Source organism: Crotalus tigris, unplaced genomic scaffold, assembly GCF_016545835.1.
Source record: "Crotalus tigris isolate CLP2741 ecotype Arizona unplaced genomic scaffold, ASM1654583v1 scf7180000017888.547151679:1136858, whole genome shotgun sequence".
NCBI lineage: Eukaryota > Metazoa > Chordata > Lepidosauria > Squamata > Viperidae > Crotalus > Crotalus tigris.
Genome location: NW_024096705.1, coordinates 1,048,327 through 1,071,563, shown reverse-complemented (window position 1 = coordinate 1,071,563; position 23,237 = coordinate 1,048,327). Strand labels below are relative to the sequence as shown.

Below are 23,237 nucleotides of genomic sequence, written 5' to 3'. Positions count from 1 at the left end.
TTACTAAACATTTCAGAAAAAATTAAAATCATGTTAAATGAAAAAATAACAACAATGGAATTAACAGAGGCTATAAGAAGACAAAAAAATGAAAAAACATCAGGACCAGATGGACTACCAGCAGAGTTATATAAATGCCTACATGATACATTAAGTGTATCATTGAAAGATGTGTGTAATGAACTTTTGTTGGAAGCTAAACTTCCAAGTACATGGACAGAAGCAAATATTACTCTATTACCAAAAGAAGTCAGATTTGACTCAGATAAAAAATTATAGACTGATATCATTACTAAATGTGGATTATAAAATTTTTACTTCAATAATAGCAGAGAGACTGAAAAGATTTTTAATTGAATTTATACATCCAGGTCAAAATGAATTTTTACCAAAGAGACAAATTAAAAATAATCTAAGAGTTATAATGGATATATTGGAATATTACGCACTGCATCCAGGGAAACAATTGGCACTAATATTTTTAGATGCTCAAAAGGTGTTTGATAATGTTTCCTGGCAATTTATGACTCAACAACTAAAAATAATGGACTTTGGACAAAACTTTATAAATATGATTAAAACAGTATACCATAAACAAACAGCAAAAGTGATTGTGAACGGAGACTACAGAGAGAATTTAGACATAAAAAAGGTGTAAGACAAGGATGTCCACTATCTCCATTATTATTTTTCTTAACTTTGAAAGTTTTAAACAGAAATATTAAACAAGATACAGAAATTAAAGGACTAGCAATAAAAGGCAAAACTTATAAATTGCAAGCATTTGCAGATGACTTGGTATTTATTTTAGAAGAACCTTTAGAGAATATTCCTAAATTATTGGAAAAGATAGAACAGTATGGAGAGATAGCAGGTCTGAAAATAAACAGAGAAAAAACTAAAGTGATAGTTAAAAATCTCACAGATAAACAAAAAACAAACGTCAGAAAAAATAGAACTACAAATACCATATTTTCCAGTGTATAAGACGACTTTCTAAACCCTTAAAATCTTCTCAAAAGTTGGGGGTCGTCTTATACGCCGGGTAGCTGTTCTCTGAATTTAAAACCAATCTGCCCCCTAGTGGCCAGCACTATTTTTTTTTACAGAAATAAGCACTAAACAGTGTTTCTCAACCTTGACAATTTTAAGGCATGTGGACTTCAACTTCCAGAATTCCACAGCCAGCAGGACAAAGCATTCAAAAATTCCATTTAAATTTTTAAATTTTTCTTTACAAATGTAAACCCAGCAAACACATTGTTTACCAACTATTAAGTGAATTATGTTTTAAAAAATCAATAAAATATATGGGAAAAAAATACCAGCTGAGTTCAGGAAGCATTAGGGAAGCAGTGGTGGGCAACACTCGCTTTCTAGCAGCAAAGGAATGAAGCTCCTATTGTGCTCATCTATAAACAGAAATTCAATATTGTACCATATTTTCCAGCATATAAGATGACTTTCTAAATCCTGAAAATCTTCTCAAAAGTTGGGGGTCGTCTTATATGCCCAGTCGTCTTATACGCCGGAATATACAGTAGTTAAAAAGGTTAAATTCTTGGGAATATATTTAACAACAAGATGTTCAATGATAAAATAAGATAACTATATAAAATGATTGAACCAAATAAGACTGGACCTAGAAAAATGGAAAATGTCAATGTTAAGAAGAATTGCTATGGTAAAAATGAATATACTACCAAAAGTACTGTTTCTATTTCAAATGATACCTATAAAAGTGGAGAAATTTTTTTTTTGAAGACTTAAATTCTTTACTTTTGAAATTTATTTGGCAGGGAAAGAAAGCTAAAATTAAACTGAAAATATTACAAGAAGCTAAGGAAAATGGAGGTTTTGGCTTGCCAGAGTAGGTTTTATATTATCAAGAATCTGTATTAACATGGGTAAAAGAACGGATAACTCTCAAAAACAAAAGGTTGTTATATTTGGAGGGACATGATTTACAACTTAGTTGGCATGATTTTTATGGTATGGAAAAAAATGCATAAATACTTTCAAAACCACTATATAAAAAATGCATTACTATTAACATCGGAAAAAATAAAATGTAACAAATTTAGTTAACTTTAAGAAAATACGGACATATAGAGATATTCTAAATTCTGAAGGGAATTTAAAATCTAAGCAAGAGATGGAAAATCAGGATGTAGATGTATCATGATGAATATACTTATTAATGCAAGTTGGATGAGATAAAGATGTTGGATTTTATAAAAAGCAAACCTTGTTTGATCAGACATTATGAACCTATGATGAGAAACTAATTAAGAAAATCTATAAATTTTTATTGAGTTTGAAAATGGAAGATGAACAAGTTAAAGAAACAATAATAACATGGGCAAAGAATTTTGGATATAACATAAAATTAGAAAAATGGCAAAATGTGGGAAAGAAATTATAAACTGACAATGGCAGCTTCTTATAAAGAAAATTTATATAAAATGTTTCATAGATGGCACTTGCCACCAGTAAGATTCGCAAAAATGTTTAAAAATATGTCAGATAGATGTTGGAAATGTAAGCACAAGTCAGGTACTTATTGTTGTGTCCTGAGCCTGCAAAAGCAGGCTTGGGACGTTGCATTGGTCCCGGGCATTCCAAAAGCTGCCCGGGACCAGACAGAGTGGCACCGGCCTTGCGTGCATGCACAAGGTGCAAAAACGCTCTGTTCCTATTGGTTGACACTGTCCGGGCTTCTGGCCATATAAAAAGACCTGTGTACCTTTTGCTTTTGCTTGGTTGTTGTAGAAGGAGAATAAAGTGTTTGTTCAGCATAGCCATGTGTCTTCATCATTCACATGCGAACGAAGTATATAACACTGGCGACGAAGGTGGGATCCTTTGCAAGCTGAAACAAAAGATTTAAGAACTTACCCAGGAAGTCCTGAAGAGGGGAAGACGGCATCTGAATCAGCGTCCCAGCCTGCCAGTACAGCATCGCTGGAGGGTGAGCTTGGCTAAAGGACCCTTTCCCCAAACAGCAGCTTGCAGAGGAAGCAAGTGATGAAGGTCGTAAAGTTTACGATGTCGAAGATTGACCGCTTGATTGATTTCGATGTCTCCCACCCAGAGAGATGGAATTCCTACGTAGCATGGGTGGAGAACTACTTCAGAGTAAATCAGATTAGAGAAGATGGCCTGAAGGCAGCAACTCTTTTGTGTGCCTGTGGACAAGAAGCTTTTGATATCGCAGAAAATCTGGTGGCCCCTGCACCTCTGGACTCAGTAACATATGCTAACATGAAGAAAATGTTGAAGGAACATTTCCAGCCGAAGTTATCCATCATTGCTTGGAGGCACGCATTCGAGCAGAGAGATCAGAGGCCGGGTGAATCTGCTGTGGACTTTATTGCGGCCTTAAGGCAAGTAGCCAGACTTTGTGAGTTAAAGGATCTGGAAGAGAGGCTGCGAGATCATTTTGTCTGTGGCTTAAGGAGCAGAGATTTACAACAAAAGATTTTTGCAAAAGAAGATGTCTCCTACCAAGATGCGTTGCGAGAGGTGGCAGCTGTGGAAGTAGCAGACGGGGCTATGAAGGCCTTGCACCTCACCAGAAATCCTCCAGACACAGCTACTGTTCATCAAGAGGACGCTTGAGAAGGATCATAAGAGGAGGTCAACAGACTTCACCAGCCAGCTGAGAGGAGGCAGAAGGGACATCCGGTCAAGGCCCCAGCTTCTCTTCAATGCTTTGGGTGCGGAGGATGCCACAAGTGAGCTGACTGCAGGTTTCGCTCCGCCATTTGCAGGGTGTGTGGCAGGCAGGGCCACATTGCATCCGTCTGTTTGGGTCACCAGAAGGTTCAACCTTGGGAAGAATTGCTTCAGAAAGGTACCAGGGTGCCCAGCCAAAACAAGGTGGGTTTCTGCGCATCACGAAGGAGAATTCTAAGAACAGGGATACACAAGCACCTTAAGAAGAAACTTTCCATTAATGTAAGATTGCAAGGGATTCCCTTACTGATGGAATTGGACACAGGGTCCGCTCTTTCCATTATTTCAATTAATACATTTAAAAGGATTTGCAGCAGTAGTGGCCTTTGAGTTAAACTCAGGCCATCAAATCTAATACTCACTGATTTTCAAAATTCTATGGTGTGTGTTAAGGGGGAGGCCACCCTTAGGGTACAGTAAAAGGATTTTGAAGGTTCCCTAGATGTGGTGGTTGTTGGGGGGGGTGAACATACGAGTCTTATTGGACTTCATTGGTTCGAGACTCTGGGAATCCAGGTAATTGGGCTGCACAGCTTGCAAACGCTGGGCCTTGCAGAGGTTTGCAAGGAGTTTGAAGATGTGTTTAGTTCAGAGCTAGGATCCTACAAGGGGCCTCCCATTTTGCTACGGTTAGACCCAACCATCACGCCCATCAGGGTTAAGCTTAGGAGGGTATCTTTTGCCCTCAAATGTAAGATTGATGCTGAGCTGGACAAATTGCTCCAGCAGGGCATTCTAGAACCTGTGGATTCTAGTCCATGGGAAACCCCCATAGTAACGCCTCTAAAGACTAATGGGGACATACGTATATGTGCAGACTATAAGTGCACACTGAATAAGGCGCTGCAACAGCATGCTTATCCAGTGCCAGTAATAAGTCACATTCTGGCCTCCCTCAAGGGGGGGCGCATTTTTGCGAAGCTTGACCTGGCACAGGCCTATCAACAGCTACCTGTTGATGAGGCAGCTGCAGAGGCCCAGACTATTATAACTCACAGGGGGGTCTTCAAGGTCAAGAGACTGCAATTTGGGGTAAATATAGCCCCTGGCATATTCCAAAGTGTCATGGAGAGCACACTTCAAGGTATTCCTGGTGTCTGTCCCTACTTTGATGACGTCCTCATTGCTGAGGAGTCATCTCAAAATTTAGCAGAAAGATTAAGGGCTGTCTTGCTTCATTTTCGAAAAGCAGGCCTTAAACTAAAGAAGGATAAATGTAAGATAGGAGTCACTTCTACTGACTTCTTAGGATTCAGGATTGATGCTCAAGGCATTCACCCTGCTGAAACTAAATTGCAAGCTATCCAGCAGGCCCAAGCCCTAAGTCTAAGAGTGAGCTGCAAGCCTTCTAGGGGTTATTAAATTTTTACCATGCATTTCTCCCACATAAAGCTGCAGTGGCAGAGCCATTGCACAGGCTCTTAGAAAAGCAGGCTCCTTGGCAGTGGACTAAAGTCCATGACAAGAGCTTCAATGAGGTTAAGGCCTTGCTCGCTTCTAATGCTGTTTTAGTGCATTTCAATGAGCAACTGCCTATTTGCATCACGTGCGATGCATCTCCTTATGGGGTGGGAGCTGTACTTAGCCATTTGAAGGCTGATGGGACACACATCCCTGTGGCCTATTATTCAAGGACTCTGTCTTCTGCTGAGCAAAATTACGCTCAAATTGACAGAGAAGCCTTGGCCATAGTGGCTGGCATAAAGAAATTTCATGATTTCTTATATGGCTGCCATTTCATGGTCTATACTGACCATAAGCCTCTGCTGGGTTTGTTTACCACTAACAAACAAACCCCACATATCATTTCTCCTTGTATGCTGAGATGGTCCATTTTCCTGTCAGCATATGACTACACATTAGTTCACAAACCAGGAAAAGAAATGGGTCATGCAGATGGCCTGAGCAAATTACCCCTGAACCAATTAGAGCCAGATCCTGCTCCAGCCATTAATATTCTTTCCATTCAGGAGTTGCCTGAGTCTCCCCTCAATGCTAGAAACTGCCACTGATCACATGCTTATACGTGTGCTGATATGGGTGTTGTCAGGATGGCCTGACAAGTGCCCAGATACTGAGTTCCAAAGCTTCTGGCATAAAAAGCATGAGTTTTCCACTTTCAAGGGTTGCCTATTATGGGGTAGCAGGGTAGTGATCCCAGCCTCATTGAGGTCTAGAATCTTGATCTCTCTGCATGAGGGACATCCTTGTATAGTCAGGATGAAAGCGCTTGTGCGCAGCCATCTTTGGTGGCCTGGGCTGGATAAAGCCATCGAGGCCCAGGTGCACGGGTGCATAGTGTGCCAACACTCTCGGCCTGAAATGCCTCAGGCCCCAGTACCTAGGTGGGAGGAAAATCAAACCCTATGGTCTAGGGTGCATATAGATTATGCTAGGCCCTTTCAGGGGCAATTCTTCCTAGTTGTTGTTGATAGCCATTCCAAGTGGCTAGAGGTTGTTCCTGTTTCCTCCAATACTACTGCCAGGACTATCCAGGTGTTGAGAGGAATTTTTGCATCACACGGTCTTCCAGATGTTCTGGTTTCAGATAATGGCCCTCAATTTACCTCTTCTGAGTTCCAGGCTTTTCTTCAGGCCAACCTGATCCGGCATGCAACATCGGCTCCCTTCCATCCATCCTCCAACGGACTGGCAGAGAGAATGGTGTGCACCACCAAAGATGCTCTCAAGAAACTGACTTACGGTATCACAGGTTAGCTGATTTTCTTCTTGCACACTGCACCATACCATGCACAGCCACAGGGAAGAGCCCTGCTGAACTCTGCTGGGGTTGCCGCCTCATCACTAAACTGGACAGACTGCACCCTGACTGGGTGGCTTCACAGGTGCCACAACCGCGGGCACCTAGGAGATTCCAGGTGGGCGATCCAGTTTGGGCAAGAAATTATGAGCCTGGACATCTCTGGGTCACAGCTGTGGTCTGCAAAGTCTCTGGGCTGTTGTCATACGAAGTTGCCTTGGGGGATGGCTGTGTTCTTCGCAGACACATAGACCAACTGTGTTTGAGACTGGACTCTCACCCTTCCACTTCTGGCTCTGCTATGGGGGGAGAGGAGGACCATAATATGCATTCTGGGTCACAGTTTTCCAGGCCTAACAGGCCCTAACTAGTGGCTACTGAGGCTGTTTGGGATTCAGCCCAAGGTTCCGCAAGTGCTCCAAACAGGAATTCACTGGATAGGGGGTCATCCCACACATCCATAATTACTCCAGACAAGGAGTCACACCGGGGGTATCCACAGTATTCACAAATGTCAGATAGTGCTCCAGACAGGGAGACTGACTGGGGGTATCCACACAAATCACAAGCAGCAAGAGAAAAGGAATTCCATCAGGGGCACTTGCCTAATTTTGCAATTGCTCCCAAAAGGAAGTCACCAGCAAAGAGGGTTGCCCTGGAGGTGACTCCTGACTCTGGCACCTTGGGCATGTGCATGTGCTTCCACTACCCAGCCCTCTCCATCTGTTGGCCTTGGGCTCAAGGGACAGTGTTCCTAAGAGGGGTCCATTGTGGACTCGGGGACTTCCACCCCTCCAAGGTATGCTGGCTTGGACTTAGGGTCCAGCCAGCCAGCAGCTGGGCAGGTCAACCAGGTATTTGGGGCAGCAAAGTCCTGGCCTGCCTAGCCTGGTAGGCAAGCAGGTAGGCCAGGCACCCTCACCAGGGTCATCTGGGGATTTAGGGTAGCAACATCCTGGCCTGCCTAGCCTGGTAGGCGATCAGGTAGGCCAGGCAATCTCTCCGGGCCTTAGAAGGTCACAGCGGGCCAAGTGCCCACCCAAACATCTGAGAGACTTTGTGAGGTTGCTGTCAAATCATGAGGGACCTGCTCATGAGGCCCCTGAATAAGGGGAGTAACTTGTGGGTAGATTATTTTGTATTATTTTGATTTTGGATACATTTGTTTGTATTAATAAATACTGAAGGAGGTTTGCCTGAGGACAGACTCAAGATTCCACACTCTTTGCATTTGAATAATGCAACTGTATGCCACTCTTCCCAATCCACGACATACATGTGTGTACGTGAAGTATGTTCCATCTGGGGGGGAGGGGTGTTGTGTCCTGAGCCTGCAAAAGCAGGCTCGGGACGTTGCATTGGTCCTGGGCATTCCAAAAGCTGCCCGGGACCAGACAGAGCGGTGCCTGCCTTGTGTGCATGCGCAAGGTGCAAAAACGCTCTGTTCCTATTGGTTGACACTGTCCGGGCTTCTGGCCATATAAAAAGACCTGTGTACCTTTTGCTTTTGCTTGGTTGTTGTAGAAGGAGAATAAAGTGTTTGTTCAGCATAGCCATGTGTCTTCATCATTCACATGCGAACGAAGTATATAACACTTATTATCATGTATGGTGTTGAAGCAAAGAGGTACTGGAAAAAAGTACATACTAGAAAAGATGTTGGGAAAACATGTAGATTTTAAACCTGAACTTTTTTTATTAGGTATGCCATAAAAGATTGATAAACAAGTATATATTAAATTTTACATGTGATAACAGCGGCAAGAATCATATTCGCACAATGTTGGAAAAAAGAAGAAATACCATCAGAGGAAGAAATAATTAAAAAAATATTAGAATGTGCAGAAATGGACAGACTCATTATGAGGTTGAAAGAAAGACCTCAGAATACTATCAGACTTGGGACTTGTTTTATCAATGGCTGGAGAAAAGAATAAAGGATTAAGAATTAAATTTGTATTAGTGAATGATAAACTCAGACAACACATTGTTGAATAAGTACTATTGAATTGTATGGGAAAAAATTAATAAAAAAAATTACAAAAAGAAAGAAGAAAGAAGTGCAAAAGTCTTACCTAAGGGGGGAAAATCAAAGTACCTCAACTGTAGAGGCAATCTACAGGGCATCAATAGTAGAGGAGCCAGCGTAGCTATTCAGTCATTTTAATTGCCAAATAAGGCATATTTTCCTCTGCCTTTTCCTCAGAAAGAACAAAACCTTCTAAATTAAAACAGAACACTAAAGATGGAAAGAAAGGAAGAGAATAACCAGCACCAAGTTGGATGTTACTCTGATAAAAGAGGGGACCTTTGAAAAACTTGAAAGACCAGATTGGGAACAAATTCTTGTTGAGAAGGTCTATCTATGTAATCACTAGGAGTCAGCAATTACTTGATAGCACAGAATCAGTCAGAGAGGTTTGAAAGTGTACTGAATCTGTAGAGAAAAAGGAGTGGCATGTGATGCAATAAATTCAGCATATCCATATTGAACTACCATGATATCAAAATGATAACATTTGCACCAGGATATTATGATATATGCTCCACCTTTTTTATTTTACATTGCAATATATTACACAGAGGGACAATATGCACGTTTCATCACTTACCCCACCATCAGCTACAGTATTTATTTATATTTCCTATTTCTTATGCATTCTCAGGCAAATCCAGTCATAAAGCTTGAAGATAGAAACAGAGGGTGGCTTAAAAGTGCCAGTCAGAGAACAGCAACAGAGAAAAAGGTGAAGCAACAGTGTGCAAATATCCTGGGGCACTGAGTTTGATTATCTTATAAGAAAAGCTCCTGTCAATCCATTTTCTTTTGTTTCACCTATAATTCTCAAGCAATTCAAGAAAAAAATCAACCACGTGATTTCTTTGATCACGTGCTTGATTTTTTTTCTTGAATTTTTCAAGATTCTTTATAGGAGAATCACTGTAACATCTCAATTTAGTTAATTATGAAGGGTATTGTTTGATTTATGTGACTTCTGTCTTGCAATGCAATCTGAGCACAACTTTACATTTTCCAATTTGCTCAAGTGTCTATGTGGCCAGGAAGATAGATTAATTCAATTAAAAAAGCAATGCATATAGTATTAGAACACTTGAAGGATCAGATGATCCTTCTGGTCTTCCAATAGTACATGCATTGCTTTTTTAATTGAATGAAAAAAGAAAATCCTTCTGCAGAAAAATATATGCATGTAGTTAATAAAAATTGATAATGATCCCATTTATTATCCATCCATACTTTTAAAAAATATATTGTCCTTTGGCCTGGATTCAAAGCAGTCTTGTTCATATGTCCATAAGAAGGATTGCTTTATCACAGAACCTAAGATTGTCTAGATCAGGGGTCAGCAACCTTAAACATTCAAAGAGCCACTTGGACCCGTTTCCCACAGTTATACTTCTACAATCTCTTTTGCCTTGCAGCCCCCCAACTAGGAGCGTTAAGCAGGCTCAAGTCGCAACTGCGAAACATTTACGAATCCAAATTTCTTTTTCTGACAAAGAGTTAAAGAATTAAATTGGGAGACTAAGATGGCCATTTCAAGCTCATTCTACTCTCTTCATATCCTCTCTTCATACCCTATAGGAACAGAGAAGGAACAAGAAACATCTTCCCCCCTAGGTATCCCAGATAAGCATATTTCAACTCACCCCATAAAAAGGGGAATCAACGATAGGGGTGAACAACAAAGAGGGTTGGACGATAGCCCACCTGCTTCACAATGCCTGCCAACATGAGGGGAGAGATGGGTTATCCTACCGATGTAAATAAAAAAGGAAAACAGAGACCTACGATGGAAAGTGATGTGATGGGGCCCCGCATGTGTGCAAAAAGAGCAAAAGAACTGATGAACCCAATGTGCGAGCAAGTAATGAGGAGCCTCAAGAGGAGGGGGACAACTAGAAGTGGTACAGCATATTCATGGACACCTGAGCAGGAAAACAGCGTCCCTGGGTGGAGGAATGTGTGCAGGAATGCAGCTGCCAGGGATTGCACTGATAGACGTCCGAACCCGCTTGACACACACCCTCCCTCGAATGCACGCAAACATAGCCAGTCCAGGGAGGATCTAACAGACCAAGGAATGGGGCTAGAGAGGATGACAGATGTGAGATTTTACCTTGAATGTAAAATGATGTCGCAGTTGGCGACTGCTGCTTGTGTATGGCTCTAGATTGAGCTGATACAGGCAAAAGAAAAGAAAAAGAAAGAAGATTTCTTTCTCCCATATTTGGGCTGACAGGGTGCACATTCAAGGTAAAATATATATATATATATACACATACACACACACATACACACACACACACACACACACATACACATCTTTTAGATGTTTCACCCACATAATTACTATGACAGTTCTTACAGTCAATCCTATATATTACTGCAGATTTCTCTGCAGTGTGGAGTGGGTCTTTGGGGCACATAATCTTGGATCTCAACATTTGGCTAGATCTATGAGCCATCCTTATATTATGGGGGCCAATAGTATGGCCGTCACCTCGGAAACGTTATTAATATAAGAGAGGGAAATACATGTTGTCTGTAATGATGGACTGTCAATCTGTTGGTTACTTTGGGGTTTGGTTGTTATACCATAACGTTTAATAAACCTCGATGGGTAGCCATTTTGTTTGCAAATATGGAAGAGATATTTCCTTTCTTCCATTCTGGCCTCAGTTGTACTGCAGTGAGAATTTACCCACTTGAATAGTGCCCTAATACAACTAATCTTATGGGATGCTAGATGGTTACTCCTGTAGTGGAGGATTCTGTCCGTATGTGTAGGCTTTCGGTACACTCTTGTGCACAAAGATCCATCGGATTGACAATGGATCAGCACATCCAGGAACACTAAAGAGCCCTGGTTCTCCTCCTCCACTGTGAATCTAATATCAGGATATATTGAATTTAGTATACCCATGAAGTTAGTCTTTTGGCATCTCTTAACGTGTCATCAATGTACCGAGCCCAAAACGTGGGCTGGCACTGGGTCATCACCACACGTTCTAGCTGTTGGAGCACTGCCTCCGCTATGATACTGGAGATTGGAGAGCCCATGGGCGTTCCTTTGACTTGCTCAAATATGACACCCTGGAAAGTAAAGTAGGTCTTGAGGAATACCTCTATAATCTCGCCAGATTCTCAGTTTGCAAGGAGTCCTGGTGTTGTCTTCTATCCCCTCTCATCAAAAGGTCTCTCAGGACTGTAATCACTAAATCTTGAGGGATGGAGGTAACGAGTGAGGTAACATCAAACGATACCATCATCTCATCCTCCTCCACCTTAAGGGTTTTGATCTTATCCAGGAACTCATCTGCTGATTTCACAGTGGTAACACTATCGCTGACCAGGTGGCAAATGTGATTGCTAAGCCACTTGGCCAGGCCTGAGGTTGGGGTGTCTCTAAACGAGATGATAGGGTGAAGCGGAATGCCTTCCTTATGGATTTTAGGTAACCCATAGAACCTAGCTAATGCCGAGTCACTTGGACGTACTTTCTTTAGGGTATTATCATTCATCTTCTTGCTTCGTTTAAAGCTATTGAGCAGTCTATTAATCTGGTTCTTAAGTGCAACCATGGAGTCCTTACTAACAGTTCTATATGCTGCCTCATCATTAAATAATTCCAGCACCTTGGCTACATAAAGTGTCTTATCTATAATCACCATCACCCTCCCCTTATCTGTCAACAGTACGACAATGGCGTCATCCTTCCTATGTTGTTCCAGGGCCTCCATTTCATCTCTAGACAGTGTTTGATAGTGTTTATGGTTCATTAGTAACCCAGTGACTTGTTTTTTAATGGAATTCCTAAAATCCTCCCCTGCTCCTATGTGATACATAGCAGGTTCCAACGCTGCTACAAAGTCTAGCACGTGTGTGTCCATGAGATTGTAACCCGTATCACGTTGCAGTAGAGTGAGTTGTGAGTGGGTTAGTATTCTTGAGGACAGGTTGCATACTAACCTGTCCCTAAAGTCGTTGTTTCTTGACTCACGTAGGGTGTCCATTTTTCATTGTAACCACGCCAGCGTCTGTTGGCTTGTTCTCCTAGCCATTAGCCAGATATGATGGTCTAATGCCTGGAAGTGCTGTTCTGATAACTCCATGCTGCACCGTCCATGGTGGTCCTGAGCCCATGCCCTTAAGGTTTCTATGTGTCTATGTTGGAATTGGCAGACTGCCTGCTGACATTCAACGGAGTCAATGACAGGCTTCCTCTTCAGTGACTTAGGTGGTAGATCTTCCTGGATACAAGTATGCAGAAACGCCAGCTTACAATAACAGGCCGAGATGTGACACGTCAGTTTCTCCCATTGTCTAGCTGTGAGCAATACTGCTCTATTATAATAATTAATAATGTCAGTGAAAACACGGAAGGCTGTAAAGTAACATACTGGGCTTTGGTTTGGCTCTGAGTTTGCGGTCTGGCTCTGTGTTCATAGCATGTGTCCGTTTGCTTTATGTGGGGGTCGAAGGGAGGTACAGCAGCTGGTGATGTCATTGTGGTTTGGCTTCTGGATGGTGGTTGCATTTTTTCTGAGAGATGGGTTTGGGCTTGAGTTTGGGTCTGGTGAGGGTGAATGATGGTTGTATACTGTGTTGTTCTGGGTCTGGTGTCAGTTTTCGTGGCTAGGACTCATTTGTTGATTAAGGCTAGTTTCCAGATGTCTGGTAGACGGGAGGTATCGTCACATTTATTCATGTTGTGGGGGTGTTTTTCTATTTCGATGGCTTCCATAATTATTATCTTGCTGTGGTGTTCAGTTTGGGAGATTAGTTTGGTTCCTTCAAAATCAATTTCATGTCCTGTAGCTTTAAGGAACTGGAAGAGGGAGGAAGTTTTTTCTTCTTTTCTGACTGCTATATACATATAGCCTGGGATGCTGCTTTAAGTGATTTTAAAGAAGACAGGTAAAATCTAGATAAGAAAAGATAGATAAGATAACTTTTATTGTCATTTTTTACTGTGAGCACACTGGGACACATTAAAAATGAAATTATGTTGCCTGCTCTCAAAAGAAAGTATATATCTACCCACAGACATTCATAATGACACATACACATACTATATATACATTGAATACATAGTGGAAATAGGAAGTTTGAGAGTTCACAAGGTTGTTACTATAGGGGATAAAACTGAGACTGAATCTAGATGTTCTGTCTTCAGATACTATGAAGCCTCCTCCCAGAAGGTCAGGGGCTGCCACAAAGAAGAGGGAGTCAAGCTATTTTCCAAAGCACCTGAAGGCAGGACAAGAAGCAACGGGTGGAAACTAATTAAGGAGAAAAGCAACCTAGAATTAAGGAGAAACTTCCTGACAGTTAGAAAAGTTAATCAGTGGAACAACCTGCCCCCAGAAGCGGTGAATGCTCCAACACTGGAAGTTTTTAAAAAGAGACTGGACATTTGTCTGAAATGGTATAGGGTTTCCTGCCTGAGCAGGGGGTTGGACTAGATGACTAGATGACCTCCAAGGTCCCTTCCAACTTTACTTTACTATATACTATATAAGGTAACAAGGAAAACAGATCATGAAGATGAAGTGTAGCATTCCAGACAATACTGTGGACCCTGCTCAAGAATCGCTTGTATGCTATGTTCTGAATAGAAGGAAGTGAACTACCAATAATCTTTTCTGCCATCCTCACCACTCTTCGCACTGCTTTCCTGATGAAACAGTAATGCTTCCAAACCAGACAGTAATGCAATATGGGAGATGCTGTCAATCATCCCTCTATAGAAAGTGATAAGGACAGGGGAAGGAAGATATACTTTTCTCATGCAACACAGAAAATGCAGACACTGCTGTGCCCACTTCACCAGTGTCTCACTGTTGAAAGACTAAGCTAGCCTACTTGTTAGCTGCACACCTAGAAACTTGATGAATCACAGGTGAATCATTAATACACAGACGTGCGTGACTGTGATTGCCTTTTCTGAAACCAATAACCATCTCTTTCATTTTTCCACTGTTTAAAACAAGGCTTTTTTATTATATCAGTTCACTAAACCTCTATCTCCTTGCAGTAAGTACCCCCATTATCATCCTGAATAAGGCCCACTACTGTTGTATCATCCATATATTTCACAGTATGGTTGGTGGCAAACCTTGCAGAACAGTCATGGATCAACAGGATGAATAACAGCAAACTCAGGACACAACCCCGAGGAGAACCTGTGCTCAAGAAAATGGTGTTAGAAATATTAGTCTCAACTCGCACATACTGGGGCCTATCAATAAGAAATCATGTATCCAGTTGTATATATTGATGGAAATGGGGGAGAGTAGCTTTCAAATCAACTACATTAAAATGACTCATTACAATAAAAGCATCTTCTCAGTAAACAGTTTGTAAGTCACTGATGATATGATACAGAACATTCAGGGCCTCATCTCTGTTTGCACAAAGATGAATATACATAGCTGTCATAATGATAACAGAAAGTTCCCTAGGCAGATACAAGGGTCTGCATTTGATGGTCACATCAAGCTCCACATCAAGAGAGCATAGATTTGAGACCACCTTGGCATTATTACACTATCTGTCATTTATATAAAAACAGGCACCTCCCTCCATGGGATTTGCCATTAAGAGTAAAACTCTGGTCCAATCAAAATGTTGAGTAATCCAAAGGAATTCAGACTCTCCAGAACAGTTTTATTGACAGTTCCTCTCTTGCTAAATATCTTCATATCTAATATGGACTGACAGCCATATGATTGTTTAGTATTACAACTCTGATTTCTTGTCTCAATTCTTGTCTCAAAAAGTCATTGAAACTGGATGGCTCATTCATTTCCAAAATCCCAACACGAAAGTTGCTGAAGCAGCAACAGCCAAGCAGGGTGCTGCCTTAAGAGCCATCTTAAGAGTCTGCTTAAGATATTTATTTATTTATTTATTTATTTATTTAAGAACTTTTGTGTGCTGGTCTAATCATTGACTCTGTAACTCATTGCCATATTTTTTTTAACATGTTAATAGAGTATACTCATTGTTACACTGTAAAAAGAACTGGAAATAAATACTAAATAAATAGAACTCTTACTGGTGCTAATTCTCCTGGTCACCTTAAAATGTTGACTAGACAATCTTCTGATCACAGTATCCCCAGTCTGTATTTCTCTGAAACAAGGAGACAAATATACTCACATATTCTTGTGCCTTCTCAAAATAGTTATATATCCTAATAATATATTCAGATTTCATGTAAGAAATCTGGTCAGCTGGTGATGTTATTTCTTCATCTTGGTGACCAGCTTTGATAGAATGCCAATCCTGATAGAGTTCTTCAATTTCAAGTTCAACAAATAATCCTCAGTTTAGACTCTCAGAATAATGATGCCATTTTTTATTGTTTCATGGACATATTTTACTATCTTTTGGGAGGTCACATTCAGATAGAAGAGTATTCAGGCTAGCAAACTTAAATTCCTTATCAACAATGCCAAGAGAGGAAAGATTTAAAAGTGCTTTAGAGCACTTTTATATTTGCTCAAAGTCTGCTGTTGAGCTAGTTGCTAGATTTTACTCCATTGCTTGCTTTATTATAGTTGGCGTACAGCCCTTATTTATCTACTTCCTATCAGCTGCATTACAAAAATTGAAATATTCATTTCCTATTTTCAGACTTTTTATCAAAAATGTCAAAGAATGTTAAGTCCTGTTTAATCACAATTATCATCTGAAAGTGTCTTGACCTAGCTTTTATTGTTATTGAAGCATACAGACAATTAAAACGGCACTAGATCATTTTCTATCTTCCTTCATCATATTACTACTTTTATTGTGCATTATATAGAATAACAGAGTTGGAAGGGAACTTGGAGGTCTTTCAATCCAACACCCTGCTCAGGCAGGAGACTCTATACCATTCCAGACAAATGGTTGTCCAATGTCTTCTTAAAAACCTTGAGTGATGGAGGCAAACCATTCCACTGATTAATTGTTCTCATTGTTAGGACATCTCTCCTTAGTTCTAGGTTGGATATCTGCTCATTACGTTTCCTTCCATTATTTCTTATTGTACCTCAGATGCTTTGGAGAATAAGTTGATCCCCTCTTCTCTATGATAGTATTGGAATATTGTTATCATGTCAGCCCTACTCCTTCTCTTTGAAAGACTAGACATACTTAATTTCTGCAACTATTCACTGCATTTCACTGGTCCACTAAGTTAATCACTTTGTCAATGAATGAAATAAGATTTGTCTGGAATGATCTGTTTTTGACAAACCAATGGTGACTTCTAGTAATTGCTTGATTTGCTTCTAGATGTAAATTAAAGTAAAACTATAAACCAACACATGCCTGAGAATGGCCATTTATTATCAGTATAAGTGCCCATGACGTCTTCTTTGTGGTTCTGAAGTTCATGCTGATGTTCCTGTAGCAACAGAGCATCTGCTTCTTATTTTGAAATATAGTCCACATAGACCTAACCTGGAAGACATATGAAGTATTAAACTGGTAAGAATATACTATAAATGATAACAACCAAAAAGTTTAGAGACAATGTTGGAATATTTTAATAATTTATTTTTACCCACTTCCTTGGTAGCATTTGGCCAAGTTATAGCATTTAAATATAGCTATACTATTTTGAATTCTGCTTTCCTTTTTACATGAATTCTATGTCAGTTGGGCTCTTAATTGGTTTGTACAGGATGATTGTACAATTTTCTCATAGTATTTAATATTAGCAAGCAGAATAACCTTTAATAACTCTTAGCAATTAGGAACTATTCGATTGAATGAAAAGTCTTTCCAATAAACTCAAAAATATGCCTTTGAGATGATTTATCAAATGTGATTAATTTAAATTTTATTGGTTTAAACCTCCTAATTCACACACAGTGACTCCAGGTGGCATACTACATTAAAAATCCACAAGTAAAAAATAAATAAATCACATTTTAATAATCACCCTTTCATGTGGACATGAAACTTTTGAGTGGAATTATCTAAAGGTTTTGGCCAAAATAAATTCAATAAACTGATGATAGCTTCTCAATTTTTCATTTTTTATCAGATTCTAGGAAGACTAAGGAATGATTGAAAAGGTCCATGGTAAGAAGCTGAATTCAGAAATGGTAAACATGATTTTACTAGATTAGTTGAACTAGGATATAGCATAATGTATATGTGTTTACTTTAGTGATTTATTCATTTTCCATATTTGTAAGTTGCCTCAATCAGAAAGCCCACTGTATAAGAAGGCCATTGTATAAGAAAAAAACAACAACACATCAATCATAGATGATAATGAGTATTAAATTAGATTATTAAAGCCATATTATGAACTAAAAGCTATTTGAAATATAATTATATATATATAAGCTATTTTAAAGATCCAGGGAGAAATACACATTTCTAAGGACAGAATATCTACAGTGTAAAACTTAGTTTTGAGAAGACCAAGTTTACACACTTCTTAAATTTTGTGGAATGGGCTTCCACTTCAACATTCGGAACACGTGAGAAAACCCTATGTAATAAGGTAGTTTCTGATACATAAAGCTGACCTCAAAAATTATCTTGAAATTTCAGTTGACAAATCTCTATTTTTGATTGCTTTCTATTGGATAATTGGATAATTGGACCATAAGAAAGGCTGAGCGCAAAAGAATTGAGGCCTTTGAACTATGGTGCTGGAGAAGACTCCTGCGAGTCCCTTGGACTGCAAGGTGTTCAAACCGGTCAGTCCTAGAAGAGATCAACCCCGACTGCTCCTTAGAAGGCCAGATCCTGAAGTTGAAACTCAAGTACTTTGGCCACCTAATGAGAAGGAAGGATTCATTGGAGAAGAGCCTAATGCTGGGAAAGATTGAGGGCAATAGAAGAAGGGGACGACAGAGAATGAGATGGCTGGATGGAGTCACTGAAGCAGTAGGTGTGAATTTAAATGGACTCCAGAAGATGGTAGAGGACAGGAAGACCTGGAGGAACGTTGTCCATGGGGTCGCGATGGGTCGGACACGACTTCGCAATTAACAACAACAACAATTGGATAATTGTTCAGTTCAGTATGCTAGTTTGTACTTAAAACCTCTGACAACTTAGGAACTCAGTTTTTTATTTGATGTCTGTTTTTCCTTAAGCAAGAGAAGCAGAAACTTTTCAGTAGTGCCAATGCTTTAGAATGGCATTTGCTACAGATGAATAAGTGGAATAATAGTTGACAGAAAAGAAATGTGAAGGGCTGAATATGAATATGAAGAGAGAACAGTTATGATTTATAATTAGAATAGGACATAGGGAAAATTATAGGAATCTGGGATACACATGAGAAAGAAAAGGCAGAGGTAAAAAGTAGAGCTTTTTATTCTGAATGCTCCATTAATACATCTATGTATTCCTGATGGTGGATCGTAGAAGAACAGATTCCATTGTAAAAGATCATCATCATTATCATCATCATCATCATCACCATCTTCATCATCAAGTTGAAAGGGACCTTAGAGATCATCTAGTCCAATCCCCTGCTCAGGCAGGAAACCCTATACTATTTCAGACAAATGGTTGTCCAATCTCTTCCAGTGTTGGAGCATTCACAACTTCTGGAGGCAGGTTGTTCCACTGATTAATTGTTCTAACTTTCAGGAAGTTTCTCCTTAGTTCTAGGTTGCTTCTCTCTTTGACTAGTTTCTATCCATTGCTCCTTGTCCTGCCTTCAGGCACTTTGGAGAATAGCTTGATTCCCTCTTCTTTGTGGCAGCCCCTGAGATATTGGAACACTGCTATCATGTTCCCCCTCATCCTTTTCTTCATTAAACTAGACATAACCAATTCCAGTAACTGTTCTTTGTAAGTTTTAGCTTCCAATCCCCTAATCATCTTTGTTGCTCTTCTCTGTACTCTTTCTAGAGTCTCAACATCTTTTTTACATCGTTGTGACCAAAACTGGATGCAGTATTCCATGCAGCCTTACCAAGGCATTGTAAAGAGGTGTTAATACTTCACGTGATCTTGATTCTATCCCTCTGTTAATGCAGCCTAACACTGTGTTGGCTTTTTTGGCTGCTGCAACACACTGCTGGCTCATATTTAAGTGATTGTCCACTAGGACTCCGAGATCCCTCTCACAATTACTACTATTGAGCAAGGTACCTCCTATACTATACCTGTGCATTTGGTTTTTCTTACCTAAATGTAGAGCCTTACTTTTTTCATCATTGAATTTCATTTTATTAGATAGTGCCCAATGTTCAAGTTTGTCCAGATCCTTCTGTATCTTAAGCCTCTCTTCTGGAGTGTTGGCTATTCCTGCCAGCTTGGTGTCGTCTACAAATGTGATGAGTTCCCCATCTATCCCCTATACATATTGGTTTTGAATCACAGAGCTAAGAAAGAATCCTGATGCTTCCTTTAATAAATCAGACTGTAGTAGCAGCAGGTTGTTTTTCTAAATCTTATGAGAAAAATGGTTTCAGCAAAAGGACACATGATTTATGGAGTGAGTTTTGGAAAAAAAAAACACTTGGAGTGAGCATCTTTCCCAATATGTGTCTATAATATAGAACAGCAGCTGAAAACCTGACTGAGATTAAGGAAATGTCAACATCCAGTTTGAGTATCTAAATAAAAATCCAGGATCATTTCATTTCTGAAAAGCTTACTGTTTATTGAATACATAGTGTGGTTATGATGAGTTAAAACTAACTCTAAAATCCCAAAGCATTAGATCACACCATATAACCTCCAGATGTCCATGTAGCTCATGTAAACAAGTTCTCTTTGTTATGGGAACTGTCTGCTATCTTCTTTACACCTAGAATGTCATTGAAAGCTTTCCAGACTGCCAACTCTCAAGCAAGCATCCATAGAACTGGAGAGGTTTAGTTTCTCTAACTAACCCATTCAAAAGCCACACCTTCCCCCCCACACACTCTAATGGCAAGATGAAAACAAAGAGACACTTAGCTGCCAAAGTTTCACTCTTGATACAAAGCCTGAAGAAGAAGTTTGTAATCTTTCATTGCTCTTGAATTAAATGGTTATAATTACCTGTTCTGATTCCAAAGTTTAGCGTTACTGTGTTTATTAGATTGTTTAATATTGTATTTCTAAGCTGGATGCCATTTTGAATTCCCAGTGAAACTAAATGGCATAACCATATTTAATGAAATCAAACAAACAAACAAAAACATTTCAGTCCCCATTTTTATGGCAAATTGAATGATGAAAAGAAAGTTTCTGCCACTGAAATCAAAGTATTTCAAAATAATGGCTTGATCTAGCAAAATGGAGATGCAATTCTTTTTGCAGAAACTGGCAGGATTATGCCTAATTTTGTTTAAAAAGTCTTCTTCAAGTAAACAACAGCATATTCTATTAACTACATAAATATGTCATTGAGTGCAGATGTTTTCCTTCAAAACATAGGGTCAACCATAGGATTATAGTACACCGGATTTTTTCTTCCCCCCTTCTTCATTGTTATCCTTGCAATGGTCCATCTTGTCTATCATCAGTTAAGATAAGACTGGAAGGCCTCTTTGTGTCATAGCCTTTTCTAACCGGAAACTAATGGACAGCAGGTAGATTTTATTTAGTAAAGATCATTGCAAGAAACAAAAGTATTAAAGCTTTCTATGCATTTGAGGAAATTACAGAAGTCAGCACACTTTGAATGCAATGATGAGCCTCACCAGGGAGTGCCTCCTTCATGACCATGGTACCTCCCGTCAGATAAATATATGCAGGAATCAGGATTACCCACTCCCTCTGTTGCTGTTTTTTGTTTAATTTCGGAAACCTTTCATATTAGGCAATCTAATTATATTAATATTACAGGTAGTCCTCAATTTACGACCATAATTGAGCCCAAAATTTCTGTTCAGTAACATATTTGTTAAGTAAGTTTTACCCCATTTTAAGATATTTCTTACCACAATTATTAAATGGATGACTGCAGTTGATAAATTAGTAACCCAGTTGTTAAGTGAATCTAGCTTCGCCATTGGCTTTGCTTGTCAGAAGGTTTCAAAAGGTGATCGTATGATCTTGGGACACAGCAGTGGTCATAAATATAAACAAGTTGCCAAGCATTTGAATTTTGATCACATGAACATGGGGATTCTGCAAAGGTTGTAACTGTGAAAAATGGTCATAAGCGCCATTGTAACTTTGAACAGTCAGTAAGCAAACTGTTAAGGATTACCTGTGTTATATTGGTAGTTTTGATTAAACCAACCATTCAAGGTAGACTTGGTCAGGAAACAGATGCCACAGAACAATCCTTTTTGGGATTCAGATCTGCAGTAATAGAATCTGTCCATGTCTTCCTTTCTCTCCTTCTTATACTCCAGGAAATCAAAGAAGAGGACTAATCTGAGTCTCTCTGAGTCACACTTTCCCATGCTCTAGACTTAGCATAGTATGCTAATAGCATACTAGCATGCTGTATGTTTATTCTGCACTTATTTCTGCATTTCTTCTCCAAGATTATCTCCCTTTCATAATTTTTTTGCTAACGATCTTTTAACAATTTTAGACATTATGTTAATTCACTACCATATTTTATATATGTGATTCTGTATTTTGGGAATTACTCAAGATATAGGATTGAGATAAGACTTTTTTATTTCCTTTAGGTTCTAAAATTTCCATAATACAATGTAAAGATTTTGGTATTGTAATTGCTATAAATTATATTAAGTAAATAATCTTTCTAATATTGCTAAATGTAAGGAATTATATATGGTTAAAGATTTTTAAAGTGTTGCCTTGGGTATTAATATATGGATGAAAATTCATTATGTTGATGAGGTAGAATTAATGTTATTAAAATATATATTATTCCATAATTAATTATATGTTAAGAGGGATTTCAGTATTAATTCTGAATACGTATATTCTTCAGACAGATTAGTTGAAGAGGAAATCTATACGAGAAAATTGAAATTATCTACTGAAGACAGTGGTTTTAATTTAACATATTCTCTCAAAAATGGGCTTTTATTTTATACTGAGTGTATAAATATATACGGTGTACTTATGTGTATATATGTATGTGTATATGTATATGTATTCAGATTTGTAAGAAATGACCCATGTCATTTCAATGAATATAAGTAGATTTAGAAGGATTATTTTAATGTTAAAGATGTTAATATTATGTTAAATTATACCCCAAAATTTTGAAATCTGATTATTTTTGAGCCATTATTGAGCCTGAGGTGTTGCTGAAAGAATTACTTTGAGACATTGGGAAAGTAGTAATATTCAGCTTATCAAGAACTGGATTTAAGAGATGTAATTTATCAGCTATTGAAAAGGCAGTTTTAGTATTAATAAAAAATGTGATTCAGTATGTTTTTGTTTTACATAGATGTTATATCTTGTAATGTTACAAATCATTATTTTTATGATTTTTAATGTACATTTTGCTATTAATTTAATATTAGATTTGTATGTGATGTATATAGTTTCTTCTGTTTCTGTCTTTTTGTTTTGAGGGGGTTTGTTAGTATGCTGTATTTTTTGTAGGTTTTCATATTTGCTTCCCCCCCCCCCATGTTTTGTATTCTTTTTCTATTTGCTTTTGTAAAACTTAGCATAAATAAATACTTTTTTAAAAAAATCTTGTTCACTCGGGTCCCAACCTCTACTTATCCCTAAAATTTAGGGCAACAAATTGTATTGCAGGCTATATAATTTACATTGTATACTTGGATTCTAGCTTATTTCTCTGCTTTT

General features: G+C 38.9%; 1 pseudogene; it reads right to left on the bottom strand.

Annotated features, from left to right (window-relative positions):
- Positions 1–21,094: 21,094 nt before the first annotated feature.
- On the bottom strand, positions 21,095–21,235 carry LOC120308261 (annotated as a pseudogene).
- Between the last annotated feature and the right edge of the window lie 2,002 nt (positions 21,236–23,237).